This window comes from Notamacropus eugenii, chromosome 5 (genome assembly GCF_028372415.1).
Source record: "Notamacropus eugenii isolate mMacEug1 chromosome 5, mMacEug1.pri_v2, whole genome shotgun sequence".
Lineage (NCBI taxonomy): Eukaryota > Metazoa > Chordata > Mammalia > Diprotodontia > Macropodidae > Notamacropus > Notamacropus eugenii.
The window spans coordinates 261,172,770-261,193,374 of NC_092876.1; the positions used below are offsets into that span (position 1 = coordinate 261,172,770).

A 20,605-nucleotide genomic window follows, 5' to 3' on the forward strand; every position below is an offset into this window, starting at 1 on the left:
AGGTAAAGCTTCTCCCCTTCCCCAAATAGTGGCACCAATCTCATAGAACTTGCAGGGAGACTGTGAAGTCTTCATTCACATCTATGTTGGGGGAAGGGAGGGAATTTAGGAGGGCATTCAATATGGCTGACAATTTAAAAGAAAAGGAACAAGTATTAAGGCAGAAGATGCCAAAAGTTTTTGTAAAGGATTACATTAATTTACATGTAAAGCAATACTAGTACCTTTCCCCTTCCCCCCTGCCCATCTGGATTTGTTACTTAGCTCCTTTTACAGAGCTAATTTCTCTGTAACAATGCATTATACAATATTTTGAATGACTATTAAAAAAACACACAATGTACAATCAGAAGTCCTGAAGATGCGCTGTAGAACTTTGGGGATGTTTGCCTCCAACATACTTAGACTGCTCATCACCTTCACCGTTCCAGTTTTTAAATCCTGAGTCAAGTGCCAAAAAAACACAAAACAAAACAAAACACAAATAAAGCTATGTCAATCTCATCTCTTTTTTTGGGTAATTATCATGTCACACCCTTCTGACAAAAAAAAAAATCAAAAAAACACATAGTCCATTTAGAAGCGTTTGTGAAGGACAATGGAAGGCCCAGATTCATCATACTCCTGTTTGCTGGTCGACATCTGCTGGAAGGTGGAAAGAGATGCCAGGATAGGGGCCTCCAATCCAGACAGAGTATTTGCGCTCAGGTGGGAAAATGATTTTGATTTTCGTTGTGCTGGGAGCTAGGGCTGCAATCTCCTTCTGCATCTTGTTGACAATGCCTGGGTACATAGTGGTACCATGAGACAATACTGTATTGGCATACAAATCCTTATGGATGTCAACATCATACTTCATGATTGAGTTGAAGGTAGTTTTGTGGATTCCACAAGATTCCATACCTAAGAAAGATGGCTGGAAGAGAGCTTCTGGGCACCAGAACCTCTCATTGCCAATGGTGATAACCTGACCATCAGGGAACTCATAGCTCTTTTCCAGAGAGGATCTAGATGCAGCAGTAGCCATCTCCTGCTCAAAGTCTAGGGCCACATAATGCAGCTTCTCCTTGATGTCACTCACAATTTACCTCTCAGCTGTGGTAGTAAAACTGTACCCTCTCCCAGTCAGGATCTTCATGAGGTAGTCCATCAGATCACGGCTAGCCAGATCCAGATGGAGGATGGCATGGGGAAGGGCATAACCTTCATAGATGGGCACAGTGTGGGTCACATCATTACAATACCAGTGGTATGACCAGAGGCATACAGGGACAACACAGACTGGATGGCAACGTACACGGCTGGGATGCTGAAGGTCTCAAACATTATCTGAATCATCTTTCTCTGTTGGCTTTGGGGTTCAGGGGGGCTTCTGTGAGCAGCACAGGGTGTTCTTCAGAGGCTACGTAGAACTCATTGTAGAAAGTATGATGCCAGATCTTCTCAATGTCATCCCAATTGGTGACAATACCATGTTCGATGGGGTACTTCAGGGTCAGAATATCTCTCTTGCTCTGGGACTCATCCCCCACATAGCTGTCTTTCTGACCCATACCCACCATCACACCCTGATGTCTGGGGCTCCCAACAATGGGGTGGAAGACAGCCCGAGGGGCATCATCTCCAGTAAAGCCAGCTTTGCACAGGCCAGAGCCATTGTCAAAAACAAGAGCAGCAATATCATCATCCATGGAAAACTTTCAAGTGGCAGGTTTAAACCCTTAAGAGAGAGAGAAGAAGTGGTGCCGCACCTGGAGGCAGGGGGGAGGCTCACCTCCCCCCTGGGCGCACGCTGGGTGGGATTTTTAATGGTAACAGTAGAATACAGAATGTGTTCCTTTTAGGTGCCCAATTATTTTTCAAAATGAAATATTCATAGCAAATATTTCTATTTCAAAATTGGTCATGGCTAAAAATGCATTTGACTGGTTTTTAAGTTAAGTAAACATTTAAGAATATTGCACTATTAGTTCTGTCATTGGAAGTTAAATTCATATAATATAATAGATATTATTATTTGAACTTATATGGATTTTAGGTAATACATTACATCACATAATTAAAAAAAATAATGCAAATAGCTATATTAAATCACAATTAGGCTGATTCTCCTGTTTTCCAAGGGCACTGTGACTTTCTTTTCTCCTGTTACTCTCATTAGTACAATGACTAAGGATATCTATGTTGTGTTGGCCTCTCCTGCTGTAAAAGATTTTTCAAGCTGCTATAGGCAACCTGCTAATTTTTTTTTCTTTTTAAAGAGATTTTATTTTCTTTTTTCCCTCTATACTCAGCTATGATGGAAAATAACAGCTTTAAAACAGGGTTTGTTTCTCAAATGTTTATGGATATTGGGGTCATATTTGTATCAGAGCACTAGACCAAATTTATTGTAAAGTGTACAGTTATATTCTTGGATTTGCTGAATTTAATACTCAGAAGATTGTGAAAAAGGATGCTTCCTGAATAAGTTATAAAGTGCTTCAGTTTTAATTGGAACAAAGGAAGACTGTATAAACAAGCTTTGCGATTCTGGCAGCACCATCTTCCTTTTTTTTTTGTTTTTTTGCTGGTGTATTGATTCCACATTGTTGATGTCAAGTTATAGAAAAATAAAGCTAATAAAATTGCATGAAGATATTGTAATATGTTGGACATTAAAGAACAAATACTCCTCTAAATAGTTTTCACGAGAGGAGTATCTTATGAGATTTAATCATAGTTGATTCAGTGTATTGAATCAGTCCCTCAAAGTTACCACTCAAGTAATTAATATGCATACATGGTTTGAGATACCATGTCAGCACGTCATATGCATTGCTTTGAATACATTCAAATAGAATTCATTTGATCACATAACTCATTCTACCACACATTTTACCTACAAATTGAGATAAATGTGTTTTGAATGAACAATGAATTTTTAGGAGGATGTTGTTTTAAATAAATAGAACGCACCCCTTGAAGTCCCTTGTTTTTCTCAAAACTCAGGAAAGTCACCACCTTAAATATGAAGTTTGTCCTGATCTTCCAGTTATTTGTGCCTCCCTCTACCTTTTACCTTGTGTTGTGGTACAACCATTAATTTTATAAATCAAGAAGTTAACTTCAAGACAGGTTAAGTTACTTCTCTGAGGTCATGCAGCTAAGAAAGTGGTAAAGATTCAAACACATTTCTTTTGACACCAAATCTCATACCATTTCTGGTGCCTTACATTGCCTTTTGTTATGTGCCATTGGTTTATTATACTAAAAATCAAACTGAAGTTCTGCTATAAACAATGAAGTATTTGGGGTACTTTAAGGATATATAGAAATAAAGATATAGATGTAGGTCTTGCTTTCAAGGAGGGAAAGATATAAATTCCATTTTGCATATGTTGAGTTTAAGAAGTCTACTGGAAATTCAGCTTGAGATGTCTGAAAGGCAATTGAAAACACATTGTTGAAGGTCAGCAAAAAGTTTGAAGCAGACTAAGTAAATATGAGAATCTTCAGCATAGAGTATAATGAAATTCATGGAAACTGATAAGATCACTAATTAAAGTTGTATAGAAGGGATAAAAAAAAGGTTCCAGGACAGAATCCTGTAGGACACCTATAGTTTGAATGCCTGATATGGTTGAGAGTCCAGGAAATGAGACTAAGGAGTTGTTTTTGTGTGTGTTCCTCTTTCATTACAAAAGAAGGCCATGCCATCAGAGAAATAATGACATGACCTACACTTGACTTTTTGTTTTGAGTGAGGGAGGACTGTGCAGGTCACCAGGCTCACTTCTCCACAGTCATCTGAATCCAGTGACCAGATATTCATCAGGATGACTGGAGATGACCCAGGATGAGGCAACTGAGGATAAGTGACTTGCCCAAGGTCACACAGCTAGTAAGTGTCAAATGTCTGAATGGAGATTTGAACTCAGGTACTCCTGACTCTTGCACTGGTGCTCTATCCACTGCACCACATGCACCACATAATTCCAAATTGTTCTCCAGAAAGGTTGGAACAGCTCCCAACTCCACTAACAATGAATTAGTGTTCCAACTCTCCCACATCTCCACCGTTTATCATCTTCCTGTTTTATCATGTTAGCCAATCTGATAGGTGTGATATGGTACCTCAGAGTTGTTTTAATTTGCATGTCCCTAATCAATAGTGATTTAAAGCATTTTTTCATCTAACTATAGACAGTTTTAATTTCTTCCTCTGGAAACTCCCTGTTCATGTTCTTTGACCATTTATCAATTGAGGAATGACTTGTAATCTTCTAAATTTGACTCAGTTCTCTATATATTTTAGAAATGAAGTCTTTATAACAGAGACTAGTAGCAAAATTTTCCCCCAGTTTTCTGCTTCCCTCAGAACCTTGGCTGCATTGGGTTTGTTTGTGCAAAAACTTTTCAATTTAATGTAATCAAAATTATCCATTTTACACTTCACAATGTTTTCTATCTATTGTTTAGTCAAAAATTTCTCCATTCTCTATAAATCTGACAAATACACTATTTGTTGTTCCAATAATGTTTTATAGTCTCAATCTTTATACCTACATCATGTACCCATTTGGACTTTATTCTTGTGTACCATGCCAGGCATTGCTCTATGCCCATTTTCCACAGCAGTGTTATGTAGTTGTCCCAGAAATTTTTGTTAAACAATGTGTTCTTATACCAGAAGTAGGAGTCCTTGGGTTTATCAAACAGTAGATTGCTATATTCATTGACTACTGTATGTTGAGTACCTAATCTATTCCACTGGTCTACCCCTCTGTTTCTCAGTGAGAACCAAGTGGTTTTGATAATTGCTGCTTTATAGTATAGTTTGAATTGTGGTAGGAGTAGCCCACCTTCCCTAGCATTACTTTTCATTAATTAGTTCCCTTGATATTCTGGACCCTTTGTTTTTCCAGATGAATTTTGATATTCCTTTTTCTAGCTCTATAAAATAATTACCTGATATTTGGACTGATATGACACTTAGTAATCAAATTAATTTAGGTAGAATTGTCATTTTTATTATATTGGCTTGGCCTACCCACGAGCAACTGGTGTTTTTCTGCTTACTTAGATCTGACCTTATTTGTGTGAAAAGTGTTTTGTAATTATGTTCATAGAGTCCCTGGGTTTCTTTTAGCAGATAGATTCTCAAATATTTTATAATATCTACCCTAGCTTTAAATGGGACTTCTCTTTCTATCTCTTGTTGTTAGACTTTGTTAATAATATATAGAAATGCAGATGATTTGTGTGGGTTTATTTTGTAACCTGCAACTTTACCAAAGTTATTTATTATTTAAAGTAGTTTTTTACTTAATTCTCTGGGTTTCTCTAAGTACATCATTATATCATCTGCCAAGAGAGATAACTTAGCTTTTTCTTTGCCTATTCTAATTCTTTCAATTTCTTTCTTCTCTTATTGCTATAGCTTACATTTCCAGTACCATATTGAATAATAGTGGTGATAATGGACATCCTTGTTTCATCCCTGATCTTACTGGAAATGCATTAGCTTGTCCTCATTGCACATAATGTTTGCCGATGGATTTAGGTAGATACCGTTTATGATTTTATGGAAAGTTTCAATTATTCCTATGCTTTACATTGTTCTCGATAGGAATGGGTGGTGTTATTTTCCAAAAAGCTTTTTCTGCACCTATTGAGATGATCATGTATTTTCTGTTAGTTTTGTTTTTGATATGATCAATAATACTAACAGTTTTTTCTAATATTGAACCAGCCCTGCATTCATGGTATAAATTCTACCTAATCAAAATGTATTATTCTCATGATAAATTGCTGTATTCCTTTTGCTAATATCTTATTTGCAATTTTTGCATCTATATTCATTAGAGAAATTGGTCTAGAATTTTCTTTCCCTGTTTTGGTGCTTCCTGGTTTAGGTATCAGAACCATATTAGTATCATAAAAAGAGTTTGGTAGGGCTCCTTCTTCAGCAATTTTCCCAAATTTTCTATATGGTATTGGAATTACCTCTTCTTTAAATGTTTCATACAATTCACTTGTAAATCCACCTGGCCCTGGAGATTTTTTCCTAGGGAGTCCATTGATAGCTTATTCAATTTCTTTTTCTGAGATGGGGTTATTTAAGTATTCAACTTCCTTTTCTGTTAATCTGGGCAATTTATACTTTTTAAAATAGTCATATGTCTCGTTTGGATTGTCGAATTTAGGAGCATACAGTTGTCCAATGTAATTTCTAATTATTGTTTTAATTTCCTCCTCATTATAGGTTCTTTCACCCTTTTCATTTTGGATATTGGTAATTTGGTTTTCTTCTTTCTATTATTTTTATCAAGCTACAAAACCTTTGTCAATTTTATTGGTTTTTTTCATAAAATCAACTCAGTTTTGTTTATAAGTTTAATAATTTTCTTAATTTCAGTTTTATTAATCTTTCAGCATTTCTAATTTGACATTTACTTGGGGATTTTCAATTTGTTCTTTTTGGAGGTTTTTCATCTGCATGCCCAATTCTTTGATTACCTCTTTCTGTATTTCATTCATGTAGCCATTAAAAGATTTAAACGTCCCATAAGAACTGATTTTGTCATATCCCATAAGATTTGGTATGTTGTGTCATTATTGTCATTCTTTTGACTGAAGTTGTTGATTGTTTCTGAGTTGTCATTTAACCCACTCATGTTTTAGGATTAGATTCTTTAGTTTCCTATTAGTTTTTGATTTATATTTCCATAGCCTTTGATAACATATACATTTTACTGCATTATGATCTGAGAAGGATGCATTGACTATCTCTGCCTTTCCACACTGAATTGTGAGGTTTTTATTCCCTAGAACATGCTCAATTTTTATATGTACCATGTAATGCTGAGAAAAAGGTATATTCCTTTCCATCCCCATTCAATTTTCTCTAGAGGTCTATCATATCTCTCTTATCCAGAATTTTATTTGCCTCCTTAACTTCTTTCTTGTTTATTTTGAGGCTAGATTCACCAAGTTCAGAGATGGGGAGGTTGAGGTCCCCCACTAGTATAGTTTTGCTGTGTATTTCTTCGTACAACTACCCCAACCTCTCCTTTAAGAATTTGAATGCTATACATTTGGAGCATATATGTTTAGTAATGATATTGCTTCATTGTCTATGGTGCCTTTTGGCAGAATATAGTTTCCTTCCTTATCTCTTTTGATTATATCTATTTCTGCTTTTGCTTTTTCTGAGATTAGGAAGGCTACCCCTGCTTTTCTTACATCAGATGAAGCACAATATATTCTGCTCCAGCGATTTACTTTTACCCTATGTGTATGCCCCCAGTTCAAATGTGTTTCTTGTAAACAGATTGTCCGATTATCCATCTCTGTTTTATAGGAGAGTTCATCCCATTCTATTCACAGTTATGATTAATATCTGTATCTTTCCCTTCATCCTCTTTCCCCCCATTTATGGTTTTAGTTCTCCCTTCTCCCTTCCCCTCCATAATTGTTTTAATTTTTAACCATTACGTTCCTCAGTCTTCCCTCCCTTCTTACAGCCCCCCCTTCCTTTTACTCCCCTTTACCCTTAGTACTTCTTCCCTCCCTTTCAGCCTCCTCTCCCTTTTCTTTCCTCCTTCCCCTCCTACTGAAAATAGAGCTAGTTAGATTTCTATATTTAAATGAGTTTGTTGTTCCCTCCTTGAACCAAATCAGATGAGAGTAAATCTCAAACAATGCTCATCTCCCTCCCCTCTTTCCCTCTACTGTAATATATTTCTGTGCCTCCTTCTGTGATGGAATTTACAATTTTCTGCCCCCTCCTTTTCATATCTCTGGTTACAATCCCTTCACACCCTTAAATCATATTTTTATCCTGACATCATTTATTTTATACCCACTCCTTCTATCTATTTATATCCCTTTTATATATCATGATAAATATGCAATGCTCAAGATTAACAAGTATCATTTTCCCTTATAGGGAGGTAAACAATTTGTCCATATTGAATAAAACAAATTTTCCTTCCCCCTGTTTGTCTTTTTATGCCTCTCTTAAGACTTTTGTTTGAAGATCGAATTTTCAATTGAACTCTAGCCTTTTCATCAGGAAGGTCTGGAAATCCCTTATTTCATTGAATTATTTCTCTTTGCCTGAAATATTATGCTCAACTTTGCTGGGTAATTGATCTTTGCTTGTAGACCCAGCTCCTTTTCTTATGGAATATCATATTCCAATTCTTTAGATATTTTAATGTAGAAGGTATAAATTCCTGTGTGATCCTGACTGTAGCTAGTCGATATTTGAATGATTTCTTTCTGGCTCCCTGCAGGATTTTCTCCTTCAGTTGATAGTTCTGGAATTTGGTAATAATATTTCTTTGTGTTTTTAGTTTGGGATTCTTTTTGGGAGGTGAATGGTGGATTCTTTCAATGATTATTTTGCCTTCTGGATCTAGGACTTTTGGGCACTTTTCCTGGATGAATTCCTGGAAGATATTGTCTTGGCTCTTTTTTTTTTATCCTGGTTTTCAGGTGGACCAATAATTCTTAGATTTTCTGTCCTGGATCTATTTTCCAGAACAGTTGTTTTTTCAATTATATATTTTTCATTTTTTCTATCTTTTCATTCTTTAGCTCATGTTTTATTGATTCTTGATGTCTCATAGAGTTATTATCTTGTACTTCCTCAATTCTAATTTTTGTCAAATTGTTTTCTTCAGTTAACTTTTGTATCTCCTTTTCCATCTGTCCAATTGTTTCTTTTAAGTAGTTATTTTCTCCAGTTAGTTTTTGTATTTCTTTTTCCATTTCTCCAATTTTCCCAGTTAGGTTTGGTGCTTTATTTTCTATTTGTCCAATTTTCCGTTTACATTCTCCTGTGATTTATTTTTTTCATATTTTTAAAATTATTGGCCAATTTTTCTTCCATTTCTCTAATTTGGCTTTTGAAATCCTTCTTCAGCTCTTTGATGAATGCTCCTTGGGCTTCAGACCAGTTCCTATTCCCTTCTGAAGTTTGAGATGGGAGTACAGTCTCAATGCTGACCTCTTTGGTATTGGTATTTTTGTCATTGTTCCCATAGAGAGATTCTATGGCTTTCCTTTGTTGTTTCTTACTCATGATGATCACTCTTTTCCTGGTCTTTAAAGCAGATCTTTGCTTCTTGGAGTCAAGGTGCTCTGTCCCACCTTGAATGTGAGGCTTTGTATGTTGTGACCTCTGCTTCTTACAGCTAAAAGCTAAAATGCTCCAGCTTACCTGGTGCTGAGCTGGCTGTCGTGAGAAAGCAGAGGCCAAGTGAAGTCTTTCTGGGTTTCCCTGTTGTTGCTGTGGAGGTAGCTGTGTTTAGTGTGGGGAAGAGGTGGTTGGGCTAGTACAGCTCTCTTCTGCTTAGCTAGAGCAAAAGCAAGCTCAGTGGTCGGTGATCCTGTCTGCACTAGTGTCTTCCCGTTTCCCCTGAGATGCTGAGGCACACCTAGGGTCCTGTTGTTGGCAGTTGCATACTTCACCCTCCTGGAGCTCATGATCTTCTCCTGGTTTGTCGAGTTGAGACCGTCTGGGAAAGTTCTGGTCCTTCACTAGACACCTTCAGCCACAGCAAGAGAGATCCTCTTTAGTGATGTTTCTAGACTCACATGCTAAGAGACTGTTAGTCCCTTAAGGTGATCCCACTGTTCCAGGATTTTTTCTGGGGAAATATATTATATGTCTTTCAAAGTCAACAAGGAAAGGGGGAGAACGTTTACCCATCACTCCACCATCTTTGCTCTGGGAAGTTCAAGTAGGTGACTTACAGACATTTAATACGTGGGCTGATAGTCTCAGGTGCAGCCACTGCAGATACCTTGGGGCTCCACAGGTCTCACTTGTTCGGTTCTGCTTGACTCCTGACCTGGGCTGATATGCCTGGGATTCTGCAGTGTGGCTGCTGCCTCAGATGGCTCAGGGCTTCTTGCTCAGCCTTGCCATGGCAGCGATGACCCTGGTACAGCCTATGTGCTGCGAGCCGTGTGCTCCTCCAACCTTCTGCCAGAGATCCTTCCTGTTGACCTTCCAGTCTTTCCTGGGCTGGGAGTCTGTCTGTCATTGGATTCTGCCTCTCCAAAATCCATTCAGATTTCCTTTCTAGAGGTATCTGGAGGAGTTTTTCTAAGAGCTTAGTTGAGTAGTTGTTCTCACTCTGCCATCTTGGCTCCAGCCCTCCCTCACCATTTCTTATAGCACAATAGTATTCCATCTCAATCATATACTATGACATATTCATTCTTTCTCCAACTGATAAACATCTCCTCTTTTTACAATTTTTTGCCAGCACAAAAAGAGCTACTATACATATTTTATTTTGTACAAATGGTTCCTTTCCCTCTTTCTTTGATATCTTTGAGAGTAGATGACCTTGTCATGGACTTTACCTGCAAAGAGCAGAATAGATATAGCACAATAATTAATGGGAATTACAGGAGCAAGTTAGGGTTTTGAAGATTAGGGTTGGAGTGTGGAGAGCTTTGAATTCCAGTATCTTAGCTCTGGAGCCTTTGGTTTCTGTTTTGGCATAGAATGACTATGATCTTAGAATGCAAAATTTCTAATCAATAAATAACTGGAAACCAATAGAAGATATAGGAATCAAGAAAAATATTCAAAAATGTGCCTTGTACTTACTGTACTTAGCTGATAGACTCTGTATACTACTTTCTGCTCCCTACAGAGAGTCCTGATGCCAGCACAATGTGAAATGAGCATTTTATTGGAATTGTTATTGTTTTTATCCCTTAGAACTAGATACAATGTCAGTACTTGGGTCATTCAGTAAGTCTTTAAAGCAGGATGTACAAGATTTGGAACATGTACACAGACTTTCTTTTTTCTCCCCATTACGATATCATATTTTCCTAGTACGTATCTTCACATCTGAGCCTTGTCTCACCTAATTAAATTCTTCCTATGTTTGACATCTTTTATAGTACTTCATCCTCTAGATCTACATAGGATGAGACAGTAGAGACTGCAACAAAGCCTGGACAAAGCCCATGAAATCCTGGATAAAGAGTCTGGACTTTATTCTTTTGCCAGTGGAGGACCCATGGAGATTCTGACCAGGAGAAGGAATTATTAATACCAGACTTATTTTGAAGAAGTGAATTGTTAGGTCAAATGGAAAATTTCAAAGGAGCATATGGTACTCCAAATCAAACCCATAGCTGTTAAAACGAAAAGCAGAGGCTGAATATAAAATGAATCACGTGCTGATAATTTATACTATACATGAACACATATGTTCTGGTAGAAATAAAACAACAGCATTGGAATGTGACACTACCTTATTTTTTTTAAAAAGCAAATTGCAAATTGCTTAATTTAATTTTGCACATTTTCAATTTATATTTTTTTTCTAAAATGCAATCAGATCTTTTTCTGTCAATCTCTCTGTTTATCTCTCTGTCTGTCTGTCTGTCCCTCTCCCTCTCAGATTTGGAAGAAATGAATAAGATCCCACATGAGGGAAGAATTAACTGGAAGAAGAAATAGATATCATCCACTCCAAACAGCAGCATCTGTCTATCTATCTATCTATCTATCTATCTATCTATCTATCTATCTATCTATCTATCTCTCTATCTATCTACTTATCTTTTTATCTATCATGTATCTATCTCTCTAGACATGGATAGATATAGATACATGGATAGATATAGATATATAAATGTGTCTTCAGTTTTGCTTGTATGCTTTAGGCAAGGGTATTACTTTCACTAAGAGCTCACGATAAGTCAAATCTTTGTATTTTTTTCTGTCAAATTATCAGTCATGCTATATTCCCTTGTGCTAGGTTGTTATTTTCTGCAGTGGCCTTCAACCCACCAGAAAAAAAAAATCTCATCATTAGAGAAGTACAAAAGAGTAAATTGCACACAAAATGTTAAATATAGGAATGTTATTTGGCAAACTGGAAAGATTTCTCAGCCAAAAGGTGAGATCACATTTGCATGAGTTTACACCTAAAGGCTTAGTTAAAAAGATCAGCAAGAATTTTGTTTTAAAGCTGAGTTATCTTTATTTTATATATATATATATATATACACACACACACATATATACACACATATATATGCATATGTATACATGTGTATACATGTATATATATATATATATCTGTTGGTGTCCTGTGTCTTGACCCTGCTTTACACTAAAATCATATTATTTATATATATCTCCAATTTTCAGAAAACAAATTTTGGGCAAATGGAAACAATGTTATGTTCTTCTCAGTATAACTATATTAGCTTTATATCCAAGAATAGATGTAAACAAAACTGTTAGATCTTGTTTTCATTCTATGCTCTTAAGCAAATTTTTCACATTTTTCTCATAAAGTCTTTCAATAAATTGATGGCATTCCTCTTGAGTAAACAACAAATTGACAAGTGACCTTATGATTGCACATCTAAAATTATACTCCATGGTGGAAATGCATAGTAGAAAGTTTTGTTCTATACAGTTTCACAATGTTAACTTGACATAAAAAATAAAGTAAGTAAGATGAAGTAGCTTCAATCATATACCAAGAAGAAAGAAATTTGGCCTTTTTTTACCTGTAACACCATGTTTGTTTAGTGAGCTATAGTCAACTCAATCTATTATTTTTATTTTAAAAAAAAAAAGATATGGGAAGTAGGGAACATGATATGTTTTTAAATTCCTCTCACGGTATCTGTACAAAAGAGTACAAAAGAGAAATCTTAAATTTGAATTTTGAAGTTTGGCTGCCATGAAAGCAAGTGTAGGACACATGAAAGTAAGTGTAGTCTTGCAATGCTTCCATTTCAATCATAATAACTTATTTCTGGAAGAATTTCAGTGGGAAAAAGCTTCAAAGGAATTCTAAAGGTTTGTTTTAAAGGACAGCACAAAAACACTTGAAATTCCCAACATTTTAAATTGCCAAGTGTCTGTCTATATCAGAGGATAAAGATACTGAAATTTATTTTGTATTATGACATTTAAATTGTGCTAATTAATTGCTTTTTATCTGTTGTCACTCATTTGAGTTTGTATCTCCAGATTCTTGAGGATAAGGGCTTTATCTCTAATTTCTTTGGTATCTTTTGTCAGGATCTAACTAACAGCAACAAAAACCACAAAAAGTATGTCATTGAGAACATTATCAGTAGGAAAGCTTTTAATCAGTTATAATGTCCTAAAACAAGTTATAATTGCAGTGACTGTCTGGCACCAATGATACATGCACCAAAACCTAATGTCAGTGTCTTGGGTCTCATGGCACACAAAGAAAGCAGATAGTCCTTGAATATTTATCTCTTCCCTACTCTTAGAATCTGTGACATTCTTCATTCATAGAATCATAAAATCATACATTTAGAATTGCTTGCAACCTTAGGAGTCATCTACTCTAAACTCTGCATGTTGCCAATGAGAAAATGGAACCTTTGATGTGAAATGATTTCTGTAAGGTTAAATAAGTAGTAAGTAGCAAAACCAACATATGAACCCAGGAACAAATCTTCTCATAAAAAGCTTCTCCTTTTGCAAGTAACTTAACCTTGTCAAAGAGTTAGTGCTGGTGGTGCTGGTGGTGCTGGTGGTGACGGTGGAGGTGGAATGAAAATACCCATGAGGGGGCATGGTATTGAAGTCCAAATGGGGTAAAGCAGAGCTGGGAAGGGAATGGGGATGGTGTTCTCCATGGTTCCTCAGCTAGTCTACAAAGCATCTTTGAATCTATAGCTCACTTCTCCTTTGGTACTCTACTTGCAGATGACTAATTTATTTTGCCTCAGCTCTAAGTAGTTATTGTGAGTCACTGTTCCCCCTCAGTTTTCTCTGTTTTCCTATGTGATGTGTTACTCAAATGTCAGCTCATGGTAACTTTAGACATCCTCAGCTTCTATAGTTCTCATTTCTTGTTTCTTTTCACAGTTTCCAGCTGAAATCACCAAAAGTATCCTGCTTTCTGCAAAATCTTGCCCTGCTCTCCATTCTACTTGCAACTCTACTCAGCCTTTCACTGATCATTTCATTTCCTAAGGAATCAGGTCTCCATTATAACCATGGAAGAGAACAGCTTTCCATGACAAAGGCCATTTACAGCTCTCAGTGAAACTCCAGACACAGGTGGCTCCATTTCTAAATGTAACTACATTCCTTCATCCTTGTGACTTTAGCCTCATAGAAGTTTGCCCTGCCATCAGAAATCTTTCTCTTTTACTTGTCCTATCAGGTCTTTATCATCTCTATTAATGTGACTCAGGGGGAATTTTGTAGTATGGTATTTTCTTCTTAGCACTTGGTTGGCACTTCTTGCCTGTTTTAGCATCAAACATGTGTCCAGAAGCTCAGAAAATCATCAATGTCCCTGCCCAATTGTCCCTAAGTCCACCATCACTTTACCCAAAATAAATTTATGGTTATTTGGTTCAAGTGGTTTAAGGCAAGGGACTCTCCAGTTGAGAGGAACTCTTCTCTTTCCACTTCAACAAAGGCTGTAAAGCACCCAAGATAATCTTCCTCTTCCCTAGAATACCTGACTGGTTTTGTTGTACCTTTTAATCACAGCAATAATAATAATAAATAACTTCTAAACCTTTCCTCAGCTATAATAAGATGTTGTCAGTCACTGTTCCACATCAATTTTGTCTGCTGTCCTGTGAGATATGATATTTAGCAACTCCGACAAACTTCTTCAGCTCCTCAACATTTATATAGCACCTACCATGTACCATTTATGTAATGTCACCTTCTAGGATACATCTTTTACTCTACCATGTGTTCGGTGATAATAATAGCTTTACAATCTACCTACTCCAATGTTATAAGGACACTTTTCTTATCAAACATTCCTAACACCTATGAAATAATGGATCTCATTAAAAAAGAAGAGTTTGGAATAGGAGGGGGATTCACTTAAAAAAAAAAAAGAAATATGGTCATCACTCATGAAATCTTACCTACTTTACATTTGAAGGGATCGTTCCTTCCCTCATTTGTCAGCTGATGAGCTGAGCCCCATATTACAACCCTACATCATCTCTGTGTTCCAAAGTTCTCTCTAGCCAAATGATTGATGTACTACATGAAAGTTTTTTATTTTGTGAATTCTGTCTTTTCATATCATGTCTGAATGTATCCACCTTATCTCTCCTTCCTGAGAAAAATAAGTACAAGGAAGGAGGAGGAAAGAAATATATGCCAACAAGAATTAGATAGGGAGATATAATAATGGGGACTGAGAGATTTCAGAGGACAGTGGTTATAAGGAGGACATGTATTGGGAGACTAGAAGCAGAGTGGGGCAGTGCACAGAAGGTTCAATTTTGGAATCATATAACTTGGGTATGAATCCTAGTTCTGCTACTTAGCTAAATGGCACAATGGATAGAGTGCTGGGCCTGGAGTCAGGAGCACTCATCTTTCTGAGTTTACATCTGTCCTCAAACACTTACTAGTGTGTGAGCCTGGGCAAGTTGCTTAATCCTGTTTGCCTAAGTTTCCTTATCTATAAAATTATTTGGAGAAGGAAATGACAAACCACTGTAGTGTCTTTGCCAAGAAAACCTGAAATATTGTTGCAAAGAGTCAGACATGACTAAAATGATTCATCAAGGGCAAAATCTTGTGTGACAAGCAACTATGAAAGGCAGCATACTGTAACAGATAGGATACTGGATTAAAATCAGGAAGTCCTGAGTTTGAATTCTATCTCATATACTTACTAGCTATAAGACCCTGGTCAAAGCATAACTTCTACAGTTATCAGTTTCCTCACCTGGAAAATGAGGGACATCTAAGACTTCTTTGAGCTTTAAATCAGTCATCTGATCGAAAAACTGGAGAAGATCCAAGGAAGTCCAACTGAAATGGACAGCAAGAGAAAGAAATGGCCAAATGAGGACACATAAAAAATAGTGATATATCTTCAGTTTGGAAATAGGAAGTCTGAAGAAGTTTAACAGTGAAGGGTGAAGCAAAACAAAATATGTAAATGAGGTTAATAGAGTTATATTTATTTTATTCTGGAGTGCCTGAGTTCAAAAGGGGTCAATATGAAAAGTTCTACAAAGAATTGCTATTTTGTACAGTTGAAGTACAAGGGAAAAATGGAGATCTGAATAGAGCAATTATAAATGGTTTAACTTAAATCTATAGGTGGTAGATCCATGATTGATTATTTTTAAATTATCATTTATTTGTTTTTTAAAAATTGAATGATAAATTCTCTCCCTCCCTGAAGCCCCTCCTCCTTTTGAAAGACAAGCGCTATCATATCAATTAAACATGTAAAATCATGAAAAAAATATATTTCTTTATTGACCTTATTGCACAAAAGCCAGAAAAATAGAGAAAATGAAAAAAAAATATACTTCAACTTGCACTCAGAATTCATTTGTTCTCTCTCGAGTTGGACAATGTGTTGCATCATGAGACCATTGCAATTGTCTTAGGTCATTGTATTGATTTAAGCATTTAAATCTTTCAGAATTGATCATCATTTCAAAATAATTACTTGTTATCTTCTGATTCTGCTCACTTAATTCTGTATCAGTTCATATAAGCCTTTCCAGGTTTTTCCTGAAACCATTCTGATCATCAGTTTTTATAGCACGATAGTATTCCATAACAATAATACGTAAGGTCAAGTACAATAGCATCTTTTGCTATTTTTTTTTAGTATAATCAAGAAGTACAATGCCTCTATTTGAATGTAATTACAGAGACTATTTCCCACCCATTGTCTTGCCTGGGAAGATTTGTAGGAAGGTCCATGCCTTTTGTTAATGAGGCACTAGTTCTCAAGAGATGTGATGCCCTCTGACTCTAAAACCTGCATAAACACTCTGAAGGTAAGAGTTTACTTTGGGGCTTACTGACTGGAAATGTTTATTTGGACAGATGAGGGTTGTGGGAAGCCGCTTTAAGGAGCTCTCCAGCTTTGAAAACCCAGACATCAGTGCTTCCTCCTCTGGTGACTATGGCCAGACAGTTGGGGTCCAACGGTTTGTTGAATTCAGGCAGAGTTCATTTTCAATTTCTTTGTATTTTCTTTGAAGCTCAGCATGCTGACTCCCCTGAACTTGGTGAGTGATATATGTGCTTGGTTAAAGAATCGATACATACGTTTGATTTAAAAAGTTGCCTTTCACTTTATGAATGCAGACCTAAGAACCTATGATAGAAGACCTGACTGTGCATGTTGGAGTGCTTAGTGATACATCATATACCACAAGTTTTCCCCAGTTGATGGCTCAATTTCCAATTCCTTGCCACTAAAAAAAGAGCTGCTATAAATATTTTTATACAAATGGATCTTTTCTTTTTTTCCCCCTTTTTTGATCTCTTTTGGATATACACACAGTATCATTTCTCCAATCAATAGAAATTTAGAGTATTTTAATATAATTGTTGATAACTTTCATTTCTTCTTCTGAAAACTTTCTGTTTATATCCTTGGACCATTTTTCAATTGGGAAGTTGCTCTTATTTTTTAAAAATGAAACTTAGTTTGTGTATATTTGCAAAATGAAGCCTTTATCAGAAAAAAAAAAAAAACAAACTTGCCATAAATTTCCCCTCCCCCAGTTTCCTGTTTTCCTTTTAATTTTGTTGCATTGGTTTTCTTTATTTGGCTATTACAAATGAATATTTAACCATTTGGTGCAGACATGTTGAGTATTGAAATCACTTCATAGTCTAAGTAAATTACAGCAAAATGTAATTTTTTATCTTTTTTATCTGTTTATCTTTTTTATCAGGTCTATTTTTGCTTTTGCTTTATCTAAGATCATGTTTGCTCCCCCTGCCCTTTTAACTTAGCTGAAGCATAATAGGTTCTACTCCAGCCAAAATTCTCGTAATTCTGTGTGTGTTTTTCTATTTGAAGTGTTTCTTTTGTAAAGAATATAGTTGGATTCTGTTTCTAATACATTTTATCTGCTTCTATTTTATAGGGTGAGTTCATCCCACTCACTTTCACAGTTATGATTACTGTGTACTACCTTCACCTTATTTTCTTCTATTTATCCATCATTGTCTCTGTCTCTCTGTTTTGTTTCTCTCTTTATTCCTCACAAATCTGTTTTACTTCTGAATACTTCTTCCCTTAATTTATCTCATCTGTTTGTTTGTTTGTTTACTTACTAACTTATCTTATGGATCCTCTTTCTCTTATCCCTTCCGTTATTATTTTTCTGTTGGGCAAGAGAGATTTTCATAACCAACTGAGTGTGTAGATATATTCTTCCCTCTTTTAACCAATTCTGATAAGAGTGCAGTTCAAACACTGATTGCCACCACCTTCCATTTTCTCTTCCATGATAAAAGATATTCTTTCTTTTCCTCTTTTATGTAAAATAACTTCTGCCCTTTTCTTCCTTCCTCCCTTTCCCAATGCATTTCTCTTTCTCACCCCTTCATTTTTTTGAGGTCATCTTAATATAATTGATTCACAACCATGCTCTCTGCCAATGTAGACTCATTCTAATTGCCCTAATAATGATAATATTCTTAAGAATTATATGTATCGTCTTCCCTTATAAGAACAGAAAGAGTTTATCTGCATTTAGTTGCTTATGATTTCTCTTTGATTTTTACATTTTTGTGGTTCTCTTTTTAAGTTAAATTATTTTATTTGTTTTCAGTGTTTGACAATCACTTCCATATATCATAGATTTTTCCCCCTACCTCCCCACTTCCCATCTAAGATTGTGTACAATCTTATATAGGCTCTACATGTACTTTCCCATCAAACACATATTGCATAGAAGAATTAAAATGAATGGAAGAAACCATAAAATAAAACATAATGCAAAAGAAAATGATCTGTTTCTCTCTGTGATCCAATTCCATACTTCCTTCTCTGGATGTGGAAGGCATTTTGCCTCGAGTTCATTGGAAATTTTTTAAGTCCATGCTTTTCAATAAAGTACTGGGTCTACCAGAAAAATTTCTTGCACACTGTGGTGATTGCTGTGTATAAAGTTCTCCTGGTTCTACTCCTTTCACTCAGCATCAGTTCATATAACTCTTTCCAAACTTCTCTGAAGTCTTGCTGTTCATCCTTTCTCATAGCACAATAGTATTCCATTACATTCATATGCTACAATTGTTCAGCCATTCCCCATTTAATGGACATCCTCTGGATTTCCAGTTTTTGGCCACCACAAAGAGAGTTGCTATAAATAATTGTGTACATGTGAGATCCTTTCCCATTTCTTTCAGATCTTTGGGATAGAGTCACAGAAGCGATATTGCTAGGTCAAATGTACATTTTTGTAACACTTTGAGCATAATTCCAAATTGCTCTCTAGAAAGGTTGGATCAGCTCATAGCTCCACCAAAGTGAATTAGTGTTCCAACTCTCCCACATCTTCTCCAACATTTATCACCTTCCTGTTCTTTCATGTTAACAAATCTGATAGGTGTGATGTGGTACTTCAGAGTTGTTTTGGTTTGCATCTTTCTAATCAATAGTGATTAAGAGCATTTTTTTCTTATGATTATAGATAGCTTTATGTTTTTCCTCTGAAATCTCTCTGTTCATATCCTTTGTCCATTTATCAGTTGGGGAATGACGTGTATTCTTGTACATTTGACTCAGTTCTCTAAGTATTTTAGAAATGAGGCCTTTATCACAGATACTACTTGCAAAAATTCTTTCCACTTTTTCTGCCTCCTAATCTTGATTGCATTGCATTTGTTTGTGCCAAAACTTTTCAACTTAATGCAATATAATGTAATTGAGGCTTCTGTTTGAAGGTCAGATTTTCTTTTCAGCTCTGATATCTTCATTAGAAATGCTTGAAGGTCCTCTATTTCATTAAATATATGTGTAGTTTTTCATCTGAAGAATTATATTCCAGTTGTAATCCTAACTTCTTTACCTGTTGGAATATTATATTTCAAACACTCCTCTTCTTCTTCTTCTTGAGTCTGTGAGTTGATCTTCCCTGACACAATAGTAAATTTTGTGTCCGTGTTCTGAGATTGCTTTTGTTGTTTGCTTATTTATCCAACTTTTTTCTTGACTTTGAAGTTTATGTTAAAAATAGATTATGATCACGTTGGGGAAGAGAGACTGTCCCAAGCTTCAGCCTTTTTCCATTTGTACTTCTCCGAGCTAGTTCTTGGGGAGGAGGGTTCGTTAAGTTTTTAGTGCTTCAAAGGTAGTGTGACCTGGAAAGTGGTACGATCATTGCTCTCTCTCTATGTATTCTGATCTTTACCTAGCAAGAGTGTATGAGTGTAAAGGAAAGACCTCTGATATGAGCACTGCTGAGCCCTTTTGAGGGATGCTTTCTCTTTTGGGTATCCAACCAGTCATCCAACTCTCACCTGTGGCTCTAAGAAGCTGCAGCATACACAGAAATCACACCCTGGTAAACCTTTTCATCAAATACTAAATCAGTTTCAGGGTAACCAATGGGTCTAAACCCATTTCGTTAGGTGGTATCTATACCAAATATGTGAAGACTTCTTGTGGAATGGGAAGATTTTTTTTCCAAGGGCCATGAAGGAAGCAGAAGCAAGTATTTCAGAGTGCCTAGAGCTTGGTTAGAAATGGAAGATGACCAAGATCATCCACTGCATCCTAAGGCATCACCTGTTGTCTTCACTTTTGTTTAGTCCCAGGATTTTAAT

The 20,605-nt window shown here is 36.1% G+C and overlaps 1 pseudogene; it reads right to left on the minus strand.

The window, feature by feature from the left end:
• Positions 1–576: 576 nt before the first annotated feature.
• LOC140509135 (actin, cytoplasmic 1 pseudogene) lies at positions 577–1,691 on the minus strand (annotated as a pseudogene).
• Positions 1,692–20,605: the final 18,914 nt, after the last annotated feature.